A 21,948-nucleotide genomic window follows, 5' to 3' on the forward strand; every position below is an offset into this window, starting at 1 on the left:
CCACCGGATCTAGAACTAGTTTCGAACTTCAAATACCATTTTTTAGATAAATCCGAGGAAAAATGTGGCAAAATCATCAAAATACCGAATATCGAGAGGTACCTTTATATGGGGGCTATACAAAATCGGGGACCTATACATAAAATTTTTTTGCCACACGAGCTCGAACCTGTTATGACCCACAAATACCAATTTTTAGACAAATCCGTGAAAAAAATGTGCCAAAAATGATAAAAATTCCGAATTTTGGAAGGTACCGTTTTATGAGGCCTATGACAAAACTTGGAACCAAATATACTATGATCCACCACCGGATCTAGAACTATTTTCGTACTACAAATACCAATTTTTAGATAAATTCGTGGGAAATGTGGCAAAAATTGTCAAAGTGCCGAATATCGGTAGGTACCCATATATGGGGTTATACAAAATCGTGGACCTATAACTAAAATGCTTCTTCACCGGAGCTAAAATCCCATTATGACCTACAAGTACCAATTTTTAGACAAATCCGTGAAAAAAATGTGGCAAAAATCATCGAAATACCGAATATCGAGAGGTACCGTTATAAGGGGGCTATACGAAGACGTGGACCTATACATGCAATGTTTCGCCACACGAGCTAGAGCCCAGTATGACCTACAAATACCTATTTTCTCCAATAGAAGACCCTTTGGGCTCTTCTATAGCATAGAATACCCCCTGAGGACTTCTTGGGCTCTTCCATTGAGGTCTTCTATGGGGTAGAAGACCTGCCATGGTATAGAAGAGGCCTTAAGTTTTTCTATTGGATAGAAGACCCACCTGATTTATAAAATAGAAGACCAACAGAGGTCTTCTAGAGCATGGAAGATCCCTTGGGATCTTCTATAACATAAAAGACCCCCTGAAGTCTTTTATAGCATAGAAGACCCCTTGGGCTCTTCTGTATCATAATAGCGGTCTTCAATAGCATAGAAAACTTCTTGAGGTCTTATATATCATAATATACCACCTGAAGCCTTCTATAGCATAGAAGACCCCTTGGGCTCTTCTATATAATAGATGGCCCCGTGAGGTTTTCTACATATAGCATAAAAGACCAATTTAGGTCTTTTAGTAGACACCTTGCAGTCTTCTTCATAGAATACCCCCTGAGACCTTCTATTGCATGGAAGACCCCCCGAGGCCTTCTATAGGAGAAAAGACCCCCTATATGTCATCTATAGGTTAGAAGACCCCCGAGGTCTTCTATACAATAGAAAACCCCTTGAGGTCTTCTATAGCAAAGGATACCCCTTGAGGTCTTCTATAGCATAGAAGACCCCTTGAGGTCTTCTGTTAGATAGAAGAGCCCCTTGAGGTCTTCTATATGATAGAAGAGCCCCTTGAGGTCTTCTATATGATAGAAGACCTCTTAAGACTCTCCTTAGTATAGAAGACCTCTTGAGGTCTTGGATATTGTAGAAGATCCCCTTGAGGTCGTCTATTGCTAGAAGACCCTCTTGAGGTCGTCTATAGCTAGAAAAACTTTTAAGGGCTTCTATAGCTAGAAGACCCCTTAAGGGCTTCTATGGGAGAGAATATCCCTTGAGGTCTTCTATAGCATTGAAGAACCCGTGAAGGTTTTCTTCTATGGCATAGAAGGCTCCATTAGGTCTTCTATAGGAGAGAATATCCCCTGAGGTCTTCTATAGCATAGAAAACCCTTGAGGTCTTCTTGAGGAGACCCACCTAGGGTCTTCTTTAGGATAGAAGACCCCCGTAAGGGTTTCTATAGCATAGAAGGTCCCCTTGAAGTCTTCTATAGCATGGAAGACCGTTTGAGATTTTCTATAGCTTAGAAGACCCCGTGAGGTACGTTTTTCCACTTCTCCCTATTAAATGTTAACTTTCACCCAATGAACTTGAACTTGCGGCGACCCCATTTTTTATGTCTCTTTTAAATTTCTTGCATTGCTTGATGGACCTCGTTGTGCTTTAAGTTTTTTTTATTATTGTTGTCGTTGTTGTTGTTGGTTTTTTGAACGCAAAAGGTAAACACAATTTCGTTAATATCGCTACCATTGAATTTTTTTTTGGTATCGAACTGTGGTGATGGCTTTTGACTTTGTAAACTTGGCTTGGCATCAAACTAAGCCAGCGCACGTGCGCAGACGGCAGCGACGCAGTTGCCGAACATTGTTGTTGGCTCCTACAACAAGCTGGTACATTGGGCTGCCAATGTGTGAGTGAGAACAGCTGCTCTGCCACCAATGTGTGTTGTTGCTGCTGTTGATGTTACCACTGAAAAGGTTGGCTATGACGACAGGTTAATCAAAGCTTGTTGTTGGCCGAGAGTGGCCCCCAATGTTGTTGCTGTTGTTGTTGTTTGTATCCCCCGAAAGTCAAAAACTACAACTATGTGGGGAGACTCGCATGCATGAGAGAGTGTGTATGTGTGTGTGTGCATGCGTGTGTGTCTGTGTCTAGTTACGTTTTTTTTTAAACCTACGCTCTTACAATGTTTTTGCACGATCGTTATGAGTTGAGTCTGCTTTTAACAGCCCAACAGGAAGGTTCTGAACGTCCGTTAAGAAATACGGTGTGAAATTTGTGTTTTATTTTACCCAACCAGAAAAAAAATCGAAAACGAAAGCTTTTTTGAAAAATTTGAAAAAAAAAAACGAAAAGAATTTCCAAACATTTGTTTTAAAATCAAAAAAATATTTACAACGCGTTACAGAGATTTTCTGCGTGCGTATTAGTTTTTTTGTTGTTTTCCCCCCATTTGGAGTGCAAGTTTGTGTAACGGTCGTCATAACCTATAACCACAACTATTTTTTTTTTTATTTTTTTTGGAAAAAATTTGTTAATTCATTCAAAAAAAAGTTCGAGTTGTTTCTTTTGACGGTTATTTGCTCAATCTGTTAATACCATCCGACCCAAAAAAAAAATAAAATTTTCAACATCATCGAAATCGATACCAGCAGCAACAGTCGGTCGGTCGGTCGCAACATCATTAAAATTTCGAATGAAATCAATTGATCAGCGCAACACTACAGAGTGGATAAACATACATACCTACATACAAACACACGTAAAAAATTTACAAAAATAAAAACAAAAATCATCATCACCAGAAAAAAAAACATACTTCGATTTGCTTGTCAATAATTGAAAAAAATAATCCAATTATAGTGTGATTTTTTTTTATTCGTTCAAATTATTTATTTTTTTGTGGTAAAAAATAAACAAAACGCCCCAAAATATCAATCAGAAGTACAAATTCTTACGACATCTGAAGTGAATTAATTGGTGATACCCCGATACGTTTTTTTGCTGTTGTTTTGTTTTGCTGCCATTGTGGAAAAATTATTGAACGCGGATTGCAAAGGATTAACTTTGTGTGCAAAGAAAAGAACAAGGAAACGGAGATTTTTGAAGGTAATTTGCTTGGAAAAATAATTATTGAAAATTTAAGTCAATTTGTTGACATTTGATATATCCGGAAGTTCCCATGGGGAATCTGGAAATAGTTGAAGGTCGAGTTTTTTTGCGATTTTTTGTGGGATAAATCCGAATTGAAGGTCATATTTACAATCAATATTGGTCTTTTAGTTTCAGTTGTATTTGGTCATACCAGGGTTGACCACAATGAGAGCAGGCGAAAATGTGCCTCTTATAGGTTTTCTCTTGAGAGAAGACATTTTGCAAAACGTTTTTAGGCCTTCAAATACATAGGAATTTTAGAAATCTGCTGCTGAATAAACACCTTTTCGAGGTCTTCCATAATTAATTTATAATTTTGAGTCTTTCGTGGATAGCAGGATTTGCAGAAAGGGAAAAAAAGGGAATATTTTAGGGACCAAGGAAGATATATGGTAGATATTTAAACATTTGTTCTGATTTGCTTTTATCGTGAATTTATAAAGGAATATTTCTGAGGGACCATCAAAGAGTTAATAGTGGATTTTTTTGGGATAATGGTATTTTTTTTCTGGAGGACTTAATTTTTAAAACGTGCTTTATCAAAATATCGGTTTTAGACCCTAGAGAAAATGAAAAGGATAATCCGATTTTGCTCCATCTTCACAAATCCTAATATTTGCATCAGTGCTAGGTCAGGTGCGAAAATGGACAATTCGAAATTGAGATACTTCGATATCAGCTTCTTTTTTTTTGATTCGGATACATGCTGTAAAAATGTTATTTTTTGTTTCTTCCAACATTAATCCAATATACCGCGATTTAAAAATTGATTAGCCGATTTGTAAAAAAAATTTAAAATTTGATAGGAAATATATCGAATATGGTGGAACCAACACCTTAGATTGAAATATTAGATTTTTTTTTTTTTTTTGAAAAAAAAAAACACTTCATTTTTGTCAAGCTGATGAAAAAATGTTTGCATACCAAACTATTCGCTTGGTAATTTTATAGGAAAATATAAAAAAAAACCTTGACAATCCCTGAAACAATCTTATAATTTGTTATTATTTACCAAATACCTTTTTCTAAAAAGTGAAAAAAAAAATCCAAAACAAAACTAATGTTTAAAACGAAGTAATTTTTTAGATGTTATCCTTAAAAAATAAATAAAAAAAATTGCTAAATTCGACCGGGTTGAACTTTAAATACCCTCCACCATTTGGAAATAAATTTCCAAAATATAAAAAGAAACGTTTGAAAAATCTCGCTGTAATTTTAAAAATTCCGAATATAAGGCGTTACAGTTATATGGGCTATACAAAAACGTGGAACTTTGCAGCCAATTATCTACCAGAGGACTATACGTTTGAGCTAATTCTGCTGAAAATGTAGTAGTAATCATCATCATCATAAAAAAACATTTAGTAGTACCAATTAAAATCTCCAAATACCAAATTTCTAACAATTTCGTTAAGAGTATAAAATAAATAATCAAAATACTAAATATTTTTTTATGGGGACTATACCAAAAGTTGAACATATATGGAAAGTTCTATCCAAGTATATTTTCTATACACAAATTGTGACTAAAACCACCAAAAGACATTAAATCTTGAGGTACCCTTATATGGGAGCTATACCAAATCCTGAACCCATTTCCAAAACCGCTTGTCCTGCAGTCATAAAATACATCAAAGTAATTATACCCTACACTACATAGTGGTAAGGGTGATATGTCTTTAGGCATGGAGAAGGAAGCGAGATAGACACATAGTTACTTTCGAGGATCTTCATAGAATAACTTTCTGAGTCGATGTCAGGCATGTCAGTCAGTCCGTCAGTCTGTCCATGTATTCTTCTGAAGAAAATGCAGGTCGCATTTGTTATCTGATTGAGATGAAATTTTCCAAACAATATTTGTTTGGCCCAAGGACGAACCCTATTGATTGGTGAGACTCGGTTCAAATTTAGATGTAGCTCCCATATGTACCTTCAACCGATTTCGTGTTAATTGTGAACGAACTGGCCAATATCAGTCCAAATGACTTGCATTTTGGCACATCCGAGCTAATTTAGTCTAGAAGCCAGTATATCAACTCTGAAAATCAGTTCAGATATAGCTATAGCTCTCATATATATGTTTCATCCGATTTGGTCTTTAAGTCCCTCACATTCGTAATATGCATTTGACAACAATGATATTTGGTACCAGATACCTTATAGAGCGGAAATACACTTGCCAAACTTTATCGAGATCGGCTAAGATTTGGATATAGCTCCCATGTATATCCTTAATCCGATTTCATTTCAAATGGAGTGAATTTCGGGACCTACGTTTCCGTTTAGTGAACTCGACATCGATATATATTTTTTTAAAATAATCCCAAGAAGTGATACTCTGTAGCAATATTATTTGGTATAAAAGATTAAAATGTCTGCGTCAAATTTAGTGAAAAACGATTCAGAATTGGATATGCCTCCCTGCATTAGTTTCCCCTTAAACCAAACTTTAACTGCTCTAAACCCATTAATCCTTAAGGTTCTATAATACCTCCTAAATTCTTAAGAAATCTACGATATATATATTTTTTTACATTGGATCTACATACATGCGTATTTTTTCTCCGTTTGAGTTTTGAAATCAGTATCCTATATATTTACACTCTTTCTCCAATAGATAAAAAAAACCATTTCATTGGCCGCTAGAAAAACCATTTTATAGGCGTTCTTCCATTAGTAAAAAGCATTTTACAAATTTTCTAGGATTTGTTTTTCATTATTTAAATATGCCAGGAGTTTTGGAGACGTTCTTCCATATGTAAATTAATGACTTCAAAGAACTCTGCTTTAGACAGAAGATGACTTCTATTGACAGAAGCAAAGGTTATGTTTAAGTTTTGCTGTTTTAAAACATTCAATTGAAAATAACTTTTTTTATTATTACAAAAAAAATATTGGAACTCGATAGGAAATATATGAAACCTAATGTAACCAGAATTGAAATATTCTGAAGAACATATAATTTTTTATATCAAATATCAATTCCAATTTTTGTAGGGAAATCTTGAAAAACATTGGAAGTTTCAAAAAATTTCAATTAATTTTTTAATTTTAATTTTTAAATGTATTTTTTTTAATTTTTTTTTGTAAAAAAATGTATTTATCCCCAAATACCTATAGCAACAAAATTTGATGCTATTTCCGACATTTTTTTCTTTCATTCAATAAAATAAAAACAATATGTAAAAATATGGCGTTTGACTTTGTTGCAGTTTTTTTTAATCTCACCCTATATATTGAGTTTATGAAGCAATTAAATACATAAATCATGTTTGATCTTGCATAAAAATTAAGCACCAGATGTTGGTGACCTTTGACCCCTTTGCAAACAATTGTCTATGTAGTTATATTTCAATTTGTGTTATAGTTTTCAGAATTCGTGAACTCAAATTTCAATCGATAGCTTAAAATGGGCTTTGTTTCGAAACTCAATTTTTTGAGATGTCCCACCCTTTTAAATTTGGTTAATTGCATTTCCAAAGATTAAAAATTAATCACAAATATACTAATACAACTGAACTCCTCATTTCAGTTATTTTTAAAATAGTTGGGAATTATGGAATTTCAAAATCATGGCGAGTAAAAACGTACGTTTAAAATATTGGAAATATGAAAATTTTCTTCCACGATTTTGTAACCCACAAGAATAGAATCTCCTTCAAATCCTTTTTGTGGTCAGTCTTTCCATATATTTTTATGAAAAAAGTTTGGGTCGCATTTCTTGTAGAATTCAAATTTAATTCGTAACTTTTGAATGAAATGAATTTTTAATTGTAGTACGAAATTCGACATTATTTACATTGAAATATAAATTCACGAACTACTTAAAAAAACTGGAATTTTAAATAAAATGCTAAGAATTACAATGGGTTCTCGTATTACAATTGCAATATTTCGAAGTACAAATTAAATTATTTTATTAAAAATTAAATGAAAAAAAATAAAAAAAATCAAATAACATTTCCAAAAGGTGCAGTTCGCCCTTATGTGTATTTTTTTATTTTCATAAAAGTATAAAAAATAACGGTTCAACAATTTTGAAATGTCTTCATTTCAAACATCTCCAAAAACCAACAACCGGCAAATAATTCAATTTTTTTGTTTCAACCAAAAAAACTAAAAATATAATACCTTATTGTTGTTATTGTTGTTGCATCGTTCGAAAGTTGGCAAAATTCAATCAAGCGGACAGTTGCTTAGAGTTATCTGCATAAATTTATATTTAAATATGTTTATGATGCGGCATTTCTTTTGTTTTTGTATTAATGTGTTTCTTTGTTTTTGTTTTTCTTGGTTTTGGTTTTGTTCACCGGTTTATCGGACTTTGACAATCAGCACCACCAGATGGTTGTTTGATTTAGTAATCTGAAGTGTTATGGAAATTTTATTTTTATTTTATTGTTTACATAATTTGATGCTGTCACTGTGTGTGTGTGCGTGTGTGAAAATAAAAATTAAAAAATTATAAAATTTTTGGAGGATTTAAGAATGAAAACTAGGATTGTGACATTTTTGTGGGAGATGTGTTAATGAAATATATTTTTGAGAAAGAAGGTTTTTCGGATGTATAAAATACCTATACGGCTTTAGGACGTCTAGAAAAGACCAAAAGACCTCAGAAGTCTTCTATGCGATTAGAAGATCTTTAAAGTCTTCTTTACGGCGAAAGACCTTTGAAAAAACGCTGCAGGACCAGAAGACCGTTGAGTTCTTTAATGAAGCCAGAAGACCTTACAGTTAGAAGGTATTTCAGGTCTCCTTGAATATTAGAAAGCCCTTAGAACCTATCACAGGTTCAGACGGTACTTTAACTATTCCACATGATCAAAAGGTCTTCTACAATGTGAGAAGATCTTTTAGGTCTTCTATAGGGCCAGAATGCTTTTAGGGTATCAGAAGGGCTTTAAGGTCCCCATAAAGGGTCAAAATACCATTCAGGTCTTTTACTGAGTCCGAAAGCATTTCAGGTTTTGTATCGGGTCAGAAGACCTTAAAGGTCTTTCTATAGAATAAGAAGTCTTTTCAGGTTTTCAACATACATAGAAGGCCGTTCGGGTCTTCTACAGGACGAGAAGACCCCTTAGGTGTTCCACAGGATCGAAGATCTTTCATATCTTCTAAAGGACATTAAGGCATTTCGGGTATCTACAGGAACAGAAAGCCTTCCAGGTGTTCTTCAAAATCAGGAGGAATTTTTGGTATTCTACAGGGTTAGAAGGCCTTTTGCGTATTCTACAGATTCAGAAGGGCTTGCCAGTAGGGCTTTCAGGTTTTCTACAGGGTGAGCAGGCCCTTCAGCTCTCATACAGGGTCAGAAGGTCTTTCGGGTCCTTTACAGAGTCTATCAGGTCCTCTGGTCTTATACAGGGCCAGAAAGTCTTTCGGGACTCCTATAGGTCCAGAAGGCCTTTCAGGTCTTCTAAATGGTTAAAAGGTATTTCAGGTCGCCTATAGGGCCTGAAGGTCGTTCTGGTATTTTACAAGTCAGAAAGTCTTTCGAGACTCCCTTGGTTCAGAAGGCCTTTCAGGTCTTCTAAATGGGTTAAAGGTATTTCAGGTCGCCTATAGGGCCTGAAGGTCCTTCTGGTCTTTTACAGGTCAGAATGTCTTTCAGGTCTTCCACAGGATCAGAAGGCCTTGCAGGTCTTCAAGGCCAGAAGGTCTTGTACATCTCTAAGGGGTCAGAAGGCCTTCGGGGACTGTACGGGAGCAGAATGACTTTTATGTCTTCTAGAGGGTCAGAAGGTTTTTTAGGTCTTCTACTGGTCAAAGAGTTTTTTGGGTTTCTACAGGATCAGATGGCCTTCTTGTTTTTCTATAGAGACAGAATGCATTGAAATACAAAGACTTTTCCAGGTCTTCTTCGGACTTAGAAGGCCTTTCGGGGGTTTTACAAGGCCAAAAAGCCTTTCAGGTCTCCTACAGTGTCAGAAGTCCTTTCAGGTCTTCTATACGACCAGAGGGCGTTTCAGGGCTTCGCAGAGTCAGAAGGCCCTTCAGGTCTTCTAGAAGGTCACAAGGCCTTTCAGGTCTTCTACTGGCCAGAGAGTCTTCTACAGGGTCAGATGAACTTCCAGGTCTTCTATAGAAATAGAATGCCTTTCAATTCTTTTACAGAGACAGAATGTCTTCCATGCCTTCTTCAGAGTCAGAAGGCATTTCAGGGCTTTTACAGGGTAAAAAGCGATTTAAGGTCTCCCACAGTGCCAGAAGTCCATTCAGGTCTTCTACAGGGTCAGAAGACCTTTCAGGTCTTCTATATGGTCAAAGGGCCTTTCAGATCTTCTATATGACCAGAGGGCCTTTCATGTCTACAGTCTTAGAAGGCTTTCAAGTCTTTTATACGGTCAGAAGGCTTTTCAGATCATCTACAGGGTCAGAAGGCCTTTGAGGTCTTTCAGAGGGCTGGAAGACCTTTCAGGTGTTTTATAGTGTCAGAAGACCAGTCAACTTTTCTACAGGGTCTGTAGGCCAGTCAACTCTTCTGCAGGGTCAGAGAGCTTTTCAGGACTTCTTTACGGCCACAAGGCCTTTCGGATCTTCAACAGGGTCAGAAGGCCCATTAGGTCTTTCACAGTGTCAGAAGACCTTTTTAAGTCTTTTACAGGGTCAGATGGCTTTTCAGGTCTCTTACAAGGGCAGAGGGGGTCCTATAGGTTTTCTATGGGGTCAGAAAGCCTTTCAGGTCTTCAACAGGGTCTCAAGGTCTATCTTGTCATTCTAAGGTTCCTCAGGTCTTCTACAGGGTCAGAAGGTCTTTTATGTCTTCTACAAGGTCTGTAGGGCTTAAGAGGTTCAACAGGGTCAAAATACCTTTTTTATCTTCTATATGATTAGAAGACCTTTTAGGTCATATACGGGGTCAGAAGGTAGTTCTATGTGTTCCTTAGGCCTCTTAGGTCTTCATAAGGGTCAGAATGCCTTGTAGGTCTTTTTTGGAGTCAAAAGGTCTATAAAGTCTTGTAAATCGGAAGGTATTTTGCATTTTTAAAAGGACTTTCAGGTTTCCAAGAGAACCAGGAGACCCTTCAGGCCTTATCTGCTTCTTCTAATTCAGATTCTTTTTTTAAATTTAAAAATCAAATAAATATTTTTGAGGCATTAATACATTTCCACAAGAATTGTGACAAGGTCAAAAGAAATGTTAACCAAAAAAAGAAAAAAGCTCAGACGATACACCATTCATATCCATATATTATATAAAAAACCACTTGAAATTTTTTCGAACCTCAAAATTAGCTGTGTCTGTATTTCACTTTTGTTAAACGAACTATTTAAAACAAAAAATACCAAGTTCGGCGTTTTATTTCAACATCCAAAAATTATAATAAATTAACTTAAGATTTTTGCCGTTGGCACAACAAATAGCCATTGATTTATTCATTATGGCAAATTGTTAAGAAAAAAAAAACGACCGACCCAAGCGACCGACGAAGAAAGATTCACACTTTGGAATGGAGAGGAAAGGGCAATATTATGAAATATTTGGAAGACAAAAAAAAAAAAAAAATAAAAAAAACGATGACGTTCCAACAATAAAAATTAATGCATTTATTTTTCATTGGCTTAAAAAAGAAAGAAGATGCAATTCCACACACACATGACTAACATAATACTTTTATTAAAAAAAATAAAAAAAAAAAAAAAACAATTTACAAACAAACAAATCAATTCAATTTGTTCCACAAACTTCCCTTTTTAAATAAAATTTGTATTTTCACATATTTTGTTTTCCGCACTGTTGCTCTGGCCCATCCATTATGTTTCAATATGCCGCAGGGCAAAAATATTGTTTGTTCTACATGCGTATGCTGCTGCATCTACTGTTGTTGTCGTCGTTGTTGTTGTATGCTTTTTTGATTATATTAAATATTTTTTTATTATTTTATTTTTATAAATTAAATTGTTATATATTTGTTGTATCGTTTTACATTTCAATAGTCAAAACAATATTTATTAACATTGGTTATAGACGACTTGGTTGGTTGGTTGAAATAAAATATTTATTTTATTCAGGTTGTACCTTAAGGTGGGTCGATAATGAGGTGTTATACGAAAATGTTATGCGAAGGGTTTAGGGGAAAATTATTTTTATTTTTTTATACTTCAAATGCGTTAATTATGGAGGTGTTTTTAATATATTAACCCCATTAGACAAATATTCTGTCAGTATTATCCTTATTTTACAAAAATTCCCATATTAATTAAAAATCTCCTATAAAATGGTCTAGATACCCATTTAATCGGAGATTTTTTGAATAATTTAGAATATAGTTGTTCTACAGTAATGACATTATCCACAGGCGGGGTGTGATGAAAAAACTGCAACCAACTTAAGACTGCTGTCATTTTTAAGGCACTCGTTCGACAGCTGTTAAAATTATTCCAGTGACAGCTTATTATATTGTTTTCAAGTGTACAAAAGTATATTGGTGAGAATTTTCCAGAAAAAAAGTTATTCGTGACGGAATTCAAGCGTGATAGTGTGATTTCTTTGTATTTGGCTGGGAAATCACAAGTGGCTATCGTTAGAGCACTCCAGTATTTAAATGTGAATAAATCTTTTGTGTCTCGTATCATCGCTCGTTACCGTGATACTTGTATTGGTAGCGAAGCCCGACGTCAAGGAAGTGTACGGAAGAAAACAGCAATATCAGCAGAAATGGTGCGAAAAGTAAAGAAGCGACTTCATCGAAACCCGCGTCGCAGTGGCCGAAAAATGCCTCGTGAGCTGAACATATCGCAATATTCCATTCGGCGAATATTGAAAATGACCTCGGGATAAAGCCATTGAAATTGCAAAAAGTGCAAGAACTTACACCGCAACAGAAAATAGACTCAAAAGAGCTAAAGAGTTGCTTCGCTTTGCCGAAAGTGTTGAACTGCCGAATTTGGTTTTTGGATTTTTTCCGATGAGAACACATTCGTTGTTTAGCAGTTTGTAAACAAACAAAATGATCGTGTTTACTTGCCAAAGAGGTCAGCTGAAAATGTGCACCTTCGCTTGGCCCCCAGAACTCAAGCGCCGGCCATGGTGATAGTGTGGGCCTCCATAACAGCCGATGGTCGTTCTCCGCTCGTATTTATCGACCGTGGCATCAGAATAAATGCCGAATATTATCGCGAAAATATTCTGACGGATGTATTAAAGCCTTGGGCATGCAAACATTATGGCCGCAGACCTTGGACATTCCAACAGGACTCAGAACCATCGCACTCAGCACCATCGCATTCACCCAAGAATGGTTACAAAATGATGTTCCTCGCGTCATTTCCAGCGCACAAAAATATTCTGGAAGGTGTATTAAAGCCTTGGGCATGCAGACATTTTGGCCGCAGACCTTGGACATTCTAACAGCACCATAGCACTCAGCGCGCGCCACTCAAGAATGGTTACAAAATGAGGTTCCTCGCTTCATTTCCAGCGCACAATGAATTCCAAAATCTACGGATTCCAATCCTTTGGACTATTGTGCCTGGTGTCGATCACCTCAAGCGAGCGCTTCGCCGGTAATGGGCCAAAATACCGTAGAACAAGATTCGGGCAGCGTGTGACGCTTTTATTGGCCGTTTGAACACCATAATTCGTGGCAATGGTGACCAATTCGAACAAATCTGAACTTATTCTAAAATTTAATGCTATATCCGACATTTAATGCCGTGGATAAAGTATCTGTCACACTTGGATAACACAGGTAATTTTTTCTGCATACTTAGATGAGGCGTATAATAAATCTATCATAGTTGGATAACATATTTATTGCATCCTTCAAGCTTGGGCGCCACGAATATTGCATATATATATTATATATATATATATATATATATATATATATTATATATATATATATATATATATATATATATATATATATATATATATATATATATGTATATATATATATATATATATATATATATATATATATATATATATATATATATATATATATATATATATATATATATATATATATATATATATATATATATATATATATATAAAATATATATGCAATATTCGTGGCGCCCAAGCTTGAAGGATGCAATAAATATGTTATCCAACTATGATAGATTTATTATACGCCTCATCTAAGTATGCAGAAAAAATTACCTGTGTTATCCAAGTGTGACAGATACTTTATCCACGGCATTAAAGTGGCGTAGATACTTTATCCAGGTCTTTAAGAGTTTTTAGATGCTTTTTCTATACCAATAAAATGACTTGATAACTTACTGATTCCATTAAAATTAAGTATATACTTTATCCAAGCCTTCAAAATGACGTAGATGCTTTATCTACAACATCAAAGTATCTAAGACACTTTATTCTTGCTATTGAAATGACTTAAATACCTTATCCAGATACTTTATACATGCAATTTAAATGGAGTAGATATATTGTCTAAGTCATTTAAGTGAAGTAGATACTTTATCCATAACATAGAAGTGACGTAGATACTTTATCCATGTTATTAAAACGTCGTAGATACTTTATCTTCACGTCATTAAAAGGACGTAGATACTTTATTCGTGCCATAAAAAGGATGTAGATACTTTACCCACATAATATAACTGTCTTAGATACTTGTTCCATACCATTTCAATGAAGTAGACACTTTATCTAAACCCTTAAGTTAAGTAGATACTTTATCCATATCCCAAAAAAGACTTAGATACTTCACTCACGTATGACGTAGATACTTTATCCATAGTAGTTAAATAGATACTTTATCCATATCCCAAAAAGACTTAGATACTTCACTCACGTATGACGTAGATACTTTATACGCATCATAGAAAATTTATCTATGTTATAAATATTGTGTAGATACTTAATCCATGCCATTAAAATGAAGCAGATACTTATCCACGTCATTAAAATGACATATGTAGATACTCTATCTATGTCATTAACATTACGTAGATATATAATAGGCATCATAGATACTATATTTATGTCATACAAATGGCGTAGATATTTTAAGCATGTCATAGATACTTTATCTACATCATAAAAATGTTGTAGATACTTTGTGTATATCATTAAAATGACGTAGATACTTTATACACATCATATATACTTCATCTATATCATTAAAATAGTGCAGATACTTTAAACACATCACAGATACTTTAGCTATATCAAAAACATAGTGTAGATACCTTATACACATCATAGATACTTTATCTGTGTCATGAAAATGTTGTAGATACTTTATAAAAATGACGTAGATACTTTATACACATCATAGATACTTTATCTATATCATATACATGGTGTAGATACTTTAGATACATCATAGATACTTTATCGATATCATAAAGATGGAGTAGATACTTTATACGAATTATATATACTATATCTACATCATACAAATGCTGAAGATACTCTATACATATCATTAAAATGAGGTAAATACATTATAAGTATCATAGATACTTTATCTATATCATAAAAATTGCGTAGATACTTTATGCGCAACATAGATACTTTAGCTATATCATAAAAATGGCGTAAATACATTATGCATGTCTTTATAATGACGTAGATACTTTATACGCATCACAGATACTTTATCTATATCATGAAAATGGTGTAGACACTTAATACACATAATATATACTTTATCTATATCTTAAAAATGTTGCAGATACTGTATACACATCATAGATACTTTTTATATATTATAAAAATAGTGTAGATACTTAATACACATCATAGATACTTTATCTATATCATATACATGGTGTAGATACATTAGACACATCATAGATACTTTATCGATATCATAAAGATGGTGTAGATACTTTATGCGAATCATATATACTTTATCTACATCATAAAAATACTGTAGATACTTTATACGCATCATAGATACTTTATCTATATCATAAAAATTGCGTAGATTCTTTATACGCAACATATATCATAAAAATGGTGTAGATACTCTATACATGCAACTAAAATGACGTAGATACTATATAAGTGTCATAGATACTTTATCTATATCATAAAAATGTTGTAGATACTTTATGTATATCCTTAAAATGACGTAGATACTTAATACACATCATAGATACTTTATCTATATCATATACATGGTGTAGATACTTTAGACAAATCATAGATACTTTATCAATATCACAACAATGGTGTGAATACTTTATACACATCATAGATACTTTTTATACATTATAAAAATGGTGTAGATACTTAATACACATCATAGATACTTTATCTATATCTTAAAGATGGTGTAGATACTTTATGCATGATATTAAAATGACGAAAATACTTTATACACATCATAGATACTTTATATATATCATAAAAATCGTGTAGATACTTTATACATATCATAGATACTTTATCTATATCATATACATGGTGTATATACTTTATACACATCAAAGATACTTTATCTGTATCATAAAAATGGTGTAGATACTTTATACGAATCATAGATACTCTATTTATATCATAAAATATCATTAAAATGAGGTAAATACTTTATAAGTATCATAGATTCTTTATCTATATCATAAAAATTGCGTAGATACTTTATACGCAACATGGATACTTTATCTATATCATAAAAATGGCGTAGATACATTATGCATTGACGTAGATACTTTATACGCATCACAGATACTTTATTTATATCATGAAAATGGTGCAGATACTGTATACACATCATAGATACTTTTTATATATTAGAAAAATGGTGGAGATACTTAATACACATCATAGATATTTTATCTATATCATATACATGGTGTAGATAATTTATACGAATAATTTATATTTTATGTACATCATAAAAATGGTGTAGATACTTTATAAGTATCGTAGATACTTTATCTATCTTTATCTATAAGACGTTGATACTTTATACATACAATATATACTTTATCTATATCATAAAAATGGCGTAGATACTTTATGCATGTTTTTATAATGACGTAGATACTTTATACACATCATAGATACTTTATCTATATCATAAAGATGGCGCAGATACTTTATACACATCACAAATATAATTTATCTATATCACGAACATGGCGTACATACTTCACGAATGTCATTAAAATAACGTAGATACTCTATACGCTTCATAGATACGTTATCTATGTTATACAAATCACGTAGATACTTTATTCACGTCATCGAGGAGACGTAGATATTTTATCCGTGTTTAAAAATACGCAGATAGTTTATCCACATCAATGTCCTAGATACTTTATTTACTTCATCAAAATTTTTGAAGATACATTATCCACGTCATTAAAATGATGCTAAATACCTTAGATACACTACCTATATCGCTCAAAGCATTATCAATACTCGATTGCAACTCTCTTTTAAAAATTATCCTAAGATACTTTCTTTAGATTATAAAGGAAATCAAGCTTTATTTTCGTATTTTTCTATTGCTCTCTTTTTCCTAAAAAAATCGTTTGTCTACCCTTTCTAATATTTCCTAGTTCACAATTCATTTCCTACGAAATCGATAAGCCTTTCAGCAGAAATTCTCTTTCCCTCTCTCGCTCATAGACACACACAACAACAATATCGCATTCGGCCAAACATGGTCAATAGATAAGAATTGGGGAGATGGAAATAAAAACAAGACTGAGAAATGTTTGCAACACAAAGGCTTTTCCCATACAAGCCTCGATGTATGTATGTGAGTGCATGTGTGCGTATTTGTGCATTAGCAATCTGTGTGTTTGTGTGTTTGGTGGTTCTATCTAAAAACATAATCTGGATTACAAAGCTCGACAGAAACTAGGCGTACATGTCTGGGGAGACAGAACTTAGGTCGAGGATATGGCTATGTGTGAGTGAGTGTGCGTGCAAGGATGTCTGTTTGAATGTCAGTGAAGAAACATAAAGGATATTCACGAAACAAAACCAATAGAGCAGTCATAATTGAAATCACCAAGGCGTATGAGTAATTCATACTCACATTTATCATCCTTGCAACTCAGAGGCAGGCAGACAGACACACAAACACACGCACACACTCGCTCTCCCATGTAGAACGGCAGCCTTTCAGCTCAAGGCTAAATGAAGCGTATAAAATTTAAGTTGAAAACGAAATCAATAAAATCATCATCATAATAATCATGCATAGAGAGAGAGAGAGAGAGAGCCATATACACACCCGCCACCAATACATTAAATATTCCCATTACAGTCAATGTATGTGTGTGCATGTGTATGTCATAAGTGATTGCTCACTCATATGTAGAATGCCGTTGTTTTGGTTATCACTGGGTTATGGCAGCAAAATACGATGGTCTATGATGATTTATATCCGATAAAGAGCTATTGCCAACCATGACCCCCAAAAAATCCTTTTCTTGCTGCCTTCCTTAATCAATTGTCGGACTGGTATGCGCCATTAATAATTTGTGTGGTATACTCACACACATATGTGTATGTGTGTGTGTGCTTGAGTGTGTGTGGAGAAGAAAACAATATTAATTTCTTCAAAAACAAATCCCTCATATTTTTTATGCTTAACCAGCATTAACAACATTTTTCCTAAGTAGATATAAATATAATGTGGTAAGACAGAGGAATTTGTGGTTCTGGTATGGGTATAGCGGAGTAGAGAGCGACAAGATAAGAACGCTATACCGCATATGAACCAAATATTACAAGACATTAAAATTATGAAGAAACTTTTCGAAGTTATTGAAATGAGGTAGATACTTTTGTATTGTCATTGAGAAGTAATAGATACTTTATCTATATCATCGAAATGACGTACATACTTTATCTACGACATTTATAATTCGTAGATACTCTATTTTCGCCATTTAAATTATAAAGATACTTTATCCACGCCAATTAAATTTCGTAGATTCTCTATTTATAACCTTGAAATTATAAAGAGACTTTATCCACGACACTTAAATTTTTTAGATACTCTATTTACATCATTAAAAATATATGGATACTATATCCACATCAATAGAATGGCGTATATATTAAAATGATGTAGATATTGTATCCGCGTCATTAAATGAAGTAGATGCTTTATCCCTATCATTAGAATGATGTAGCCTCTCTATCTACGTCATCAAAGTGATGGAGAAACTTTATCCACGTTATTAAGATGACGTAGATACTTTATCCGTATTATTAAAATTGCGTAGATACTTTATCCGTATCATTTAAATGACGCAGATACTTCATCTAAGTCATTGAGATTATGTAGATACTTTATCCGCATTATTAAAGAGACGTAGATACTTTATTCACATCACTAACACAATGTAGATACTTTATCTACGTCATTACAATGATGTAGATACATTATCCACAACATTAAAAAGAAGTAGATACTTTATCCACGTCACTAAAGTGATATAGATACTTTATCCATATCATTATTTTTTTTTCAACGCAAATAAATGACGTAGATACTTTATTCACATCATTAACACAATGTAGATACCTTATCTACGTCATTAAACTGATGTAGATATATTATTCACATCATTAAAAAGACGCAGATACGTTATCTACGTTATTAAAATGATGTTGATACATAATCTATATCATTAAAATGACGTAGATACTTTATCCACATAATTAAGATAACGTAGATACTTTATCCACTTAATTTAGATAACGTAGATACTCTATCCGCATCATTAAAATGATGTAAATACTTTATCCGTGTCATTAAAATGACGTAGATACTCTATCTACGTCATTAATATGACGTAGATACTTTATCCACGTCGTTAAAATGACGTAGATACTTTATCCACGTCGTTAAAATGACGTAGATAATTCATCCGTATCATTAGAATGACGTAGATACTCTATCTACGTCATTAATATGACGTAGATACTTTATCCTCGTCGATAAAATGACGTAGATACTTTATCCACGTCGTTAAAATGACGTAGATACTTTATCCGTATCATTAGAATGACGTAGATACTCAATCTACGTCATTAATATGACGTAGATACTTTATCCACGTCGTTAAAATGACGTAGATACTTTATCCTTATCATTAAAATTATGTAGATATTTTATCCACATGATTAATATGAATTAGATACTTCACCCCCATCATTAAAATGACGTAGATACTTTATCCACATCATAAAAATTATTTAGATACTTTATCCACGTCACTAAAGTGGTGTAGATATTTTATCCGTATCATTAATTTTTTTCTACGTCAATAAATGGCGTAGATACATTATCCGCATCATTAACACAATGTATATATTTTATCTACGTCATTAAAATTATGTAGATACTTTATCTACATCATTAAAATGAAGCAGATACTTCATCTGTCTCATTATAATGCCGGAGATAATGTATCCACATCATTGAAATGAAGAAGATACTTTGTCCGCAACATTAAAATAATGTAGATACTTTATTTATTAAGATGAGGTAGATACTTTATCCGTGTCACTAGTATGATGTAGATACTCCATCCATGTGATTAATATAACGTAGATTCTTTATTCACGCTATTAATATGGCGTGAATACTTTATCCACGTCATTAAAATGACGTAGATACTATATCCACGTCATTAAGATGACGTAGATACCTTATCCGGGTCATTAGTGTGATGTAGATACTTTATTCGTTTCATTAAAATGATATAGATACTTTGTCCACATTATTAAGATGATGTAGATACTTTATCCGTGTTATCAAAATGATGTAGACACTGTATCAACGTCATTAAGATGACGTAGATACTTTGTCCGTATCATTACAATGTTTTAGATACTTTGTCCATGTCATTGAGATGATGTAGATACTTTATGTGTATCATTAACATTTTATAGATACTCCATCCACGTAAATGAATCAGGTAGATAGTTTATCCGCATCATGAACACAATGTAGATACTTTGTTCGCATCATTAAAATAACGCAGATACTTTATCTGTCTCATTAAAATGTCGCAGATACTCTATCCGCATCATTAAAATTATTAAGATACTTTATCCACTTCAATAAAATCACTTAGATACTTTATCCCTATTTTTAAATGATGTAGATATTTTATCCATCTCATTGAAATGACGTAGATACTTTATCTACGTCATTTCGATGACGTAGATTCTTTATCCGGAACATTAAAATGATGTAGATTCTTTATACACGCCATTAAAATGACGTAGATACGTTATCCGCATAATTTAAATGTTGTAGATACTTTATCCGTTTCATTAAAATGTTGCAGATACTTTATCTACATCTTTAAAGAAGCATAGATACTTTATTCGCCACGTAGATACTTTATCCGTTTCATTTAAAGGTTGTAGATACTTTATCCGCATCATTTAAATGTTACAGATACTTTATCCACATCATTAAAGTGGCATAGATACTTTATTCACCACGTAGATACTTTATCCGTATCATTTAAAGGTTGTAGATACTTCATCCGTATCATTAAAACGGTGCAGATACTTTACCGACATCATTGAAATGGCCTAGATACTTTATCCGCATCAGTAAAATGGCGTAGATACTTTGTCCATGTTATTCAAAAAAATTCGTAGATACATTATCCATGTTATACAAAATATATAGATAAATTATCCATGAGTGTTCCAGATACATTCTATATGTTCTATATCTTCGATACCCATTTACTAGAGGACTTATCTACGTCATCGCTCTTGTACTTTATCCAGTTAGTTTATCCAATTATCACCCGAATACCCTACAAACTCCATCGCATTCAAATACCACCTCGAATTCCCCCAGAATGCAAGAAATCATTATCTCCTTCCCTTGTGACCCCCCTTACTCCTCTGACTTGTTTATGCCCGGGGTAATGCATGCATCGATGTCGGATCAATTGAAGTTATTGTGTGGACAAATGGTATGGCATTTCGGAGATGAGATGCGTTACGATGCCACAGGCAACAGCGAAGCACAACCTCACAATAATGACCATCGAAATCCCCCCATGGGGGTCATTTTCCATTCCCCTCCCAGAGTTTGGTGTTACACCATAGTCATCATTAGATATTTGCCTTGGGGGGAGCTCTTTCCACCATTTGCCGCTGGGGAGAGTGCGGAAAATTACAACAATCGTCTTTTAATAATATTCAATAAATTCCGTTTTTGTCGGTTCGCAGGGGCAAATATTATGGCATTATGATTTTAAGTACGAAATAAATCCCATGTTCTTAGGATTTTCTGTTTTTTTCCTTCGGATTTGATTATGTTCGGCAGTTTTGTTGAGGCGGCGATTTTGGGGATATTCATTTTAGGTCCTATTGTTTTCGCCATTTGATGAGGGTTGTGGGAGTGATTTGGCTTGTTAAGTTTTATAGTGTGGCCATAAATCATATTCACATCCGTAATGATGAAATGAAAGTGTTTGTTGGTTTGTGTTTATGCGAGTGTGTGCGTGTGTGTGTGTGGAGGGTGTTGACTGTGTTTATGTCGAAGTATTTTTTTTTTTTCGTTGGCCACA

The 21,948-nt window shown here is 33.7% G+C and overlaps 1 protein-coding gene across 1 annotated transcript in view; it reads left to right on the top strand.

Moving 5' to 3' along the window:
- Window positions 1-2,508: 2,508 nt before the first annotated feature.
- The window catches only part of LOC131806445 (fatty acyl-CoA reductase wat), a 205,433-nt gene continuing 185,993 nt past the window's right edge, over window positions 2,509-21,948 (top strand). The window contains exon 1 of the mRNA XM_059130538.1: window positions 2,509-3,405. The gene's annotated coding sequence lies outside the window, so the exon portion shown is untranslated. The remainder of the gene's footprint in view (window positions 3,406-21,948) is intronic.

Source organism: Musca domestica, unplaced genomic scaffold (assembly GCF_030504385.1).
Source record: "Musca domestica strain aabys unplaced genomic scaffold, Musca_domestica.polishedcontigs.V.1.1 76, whole genome shotgun sequence".
Lineage (NCBI taxonomy): Eukaryota > Metazoa > Arthropoda > Insecta > Diptera > Muscidae > Musca > Musca domestica.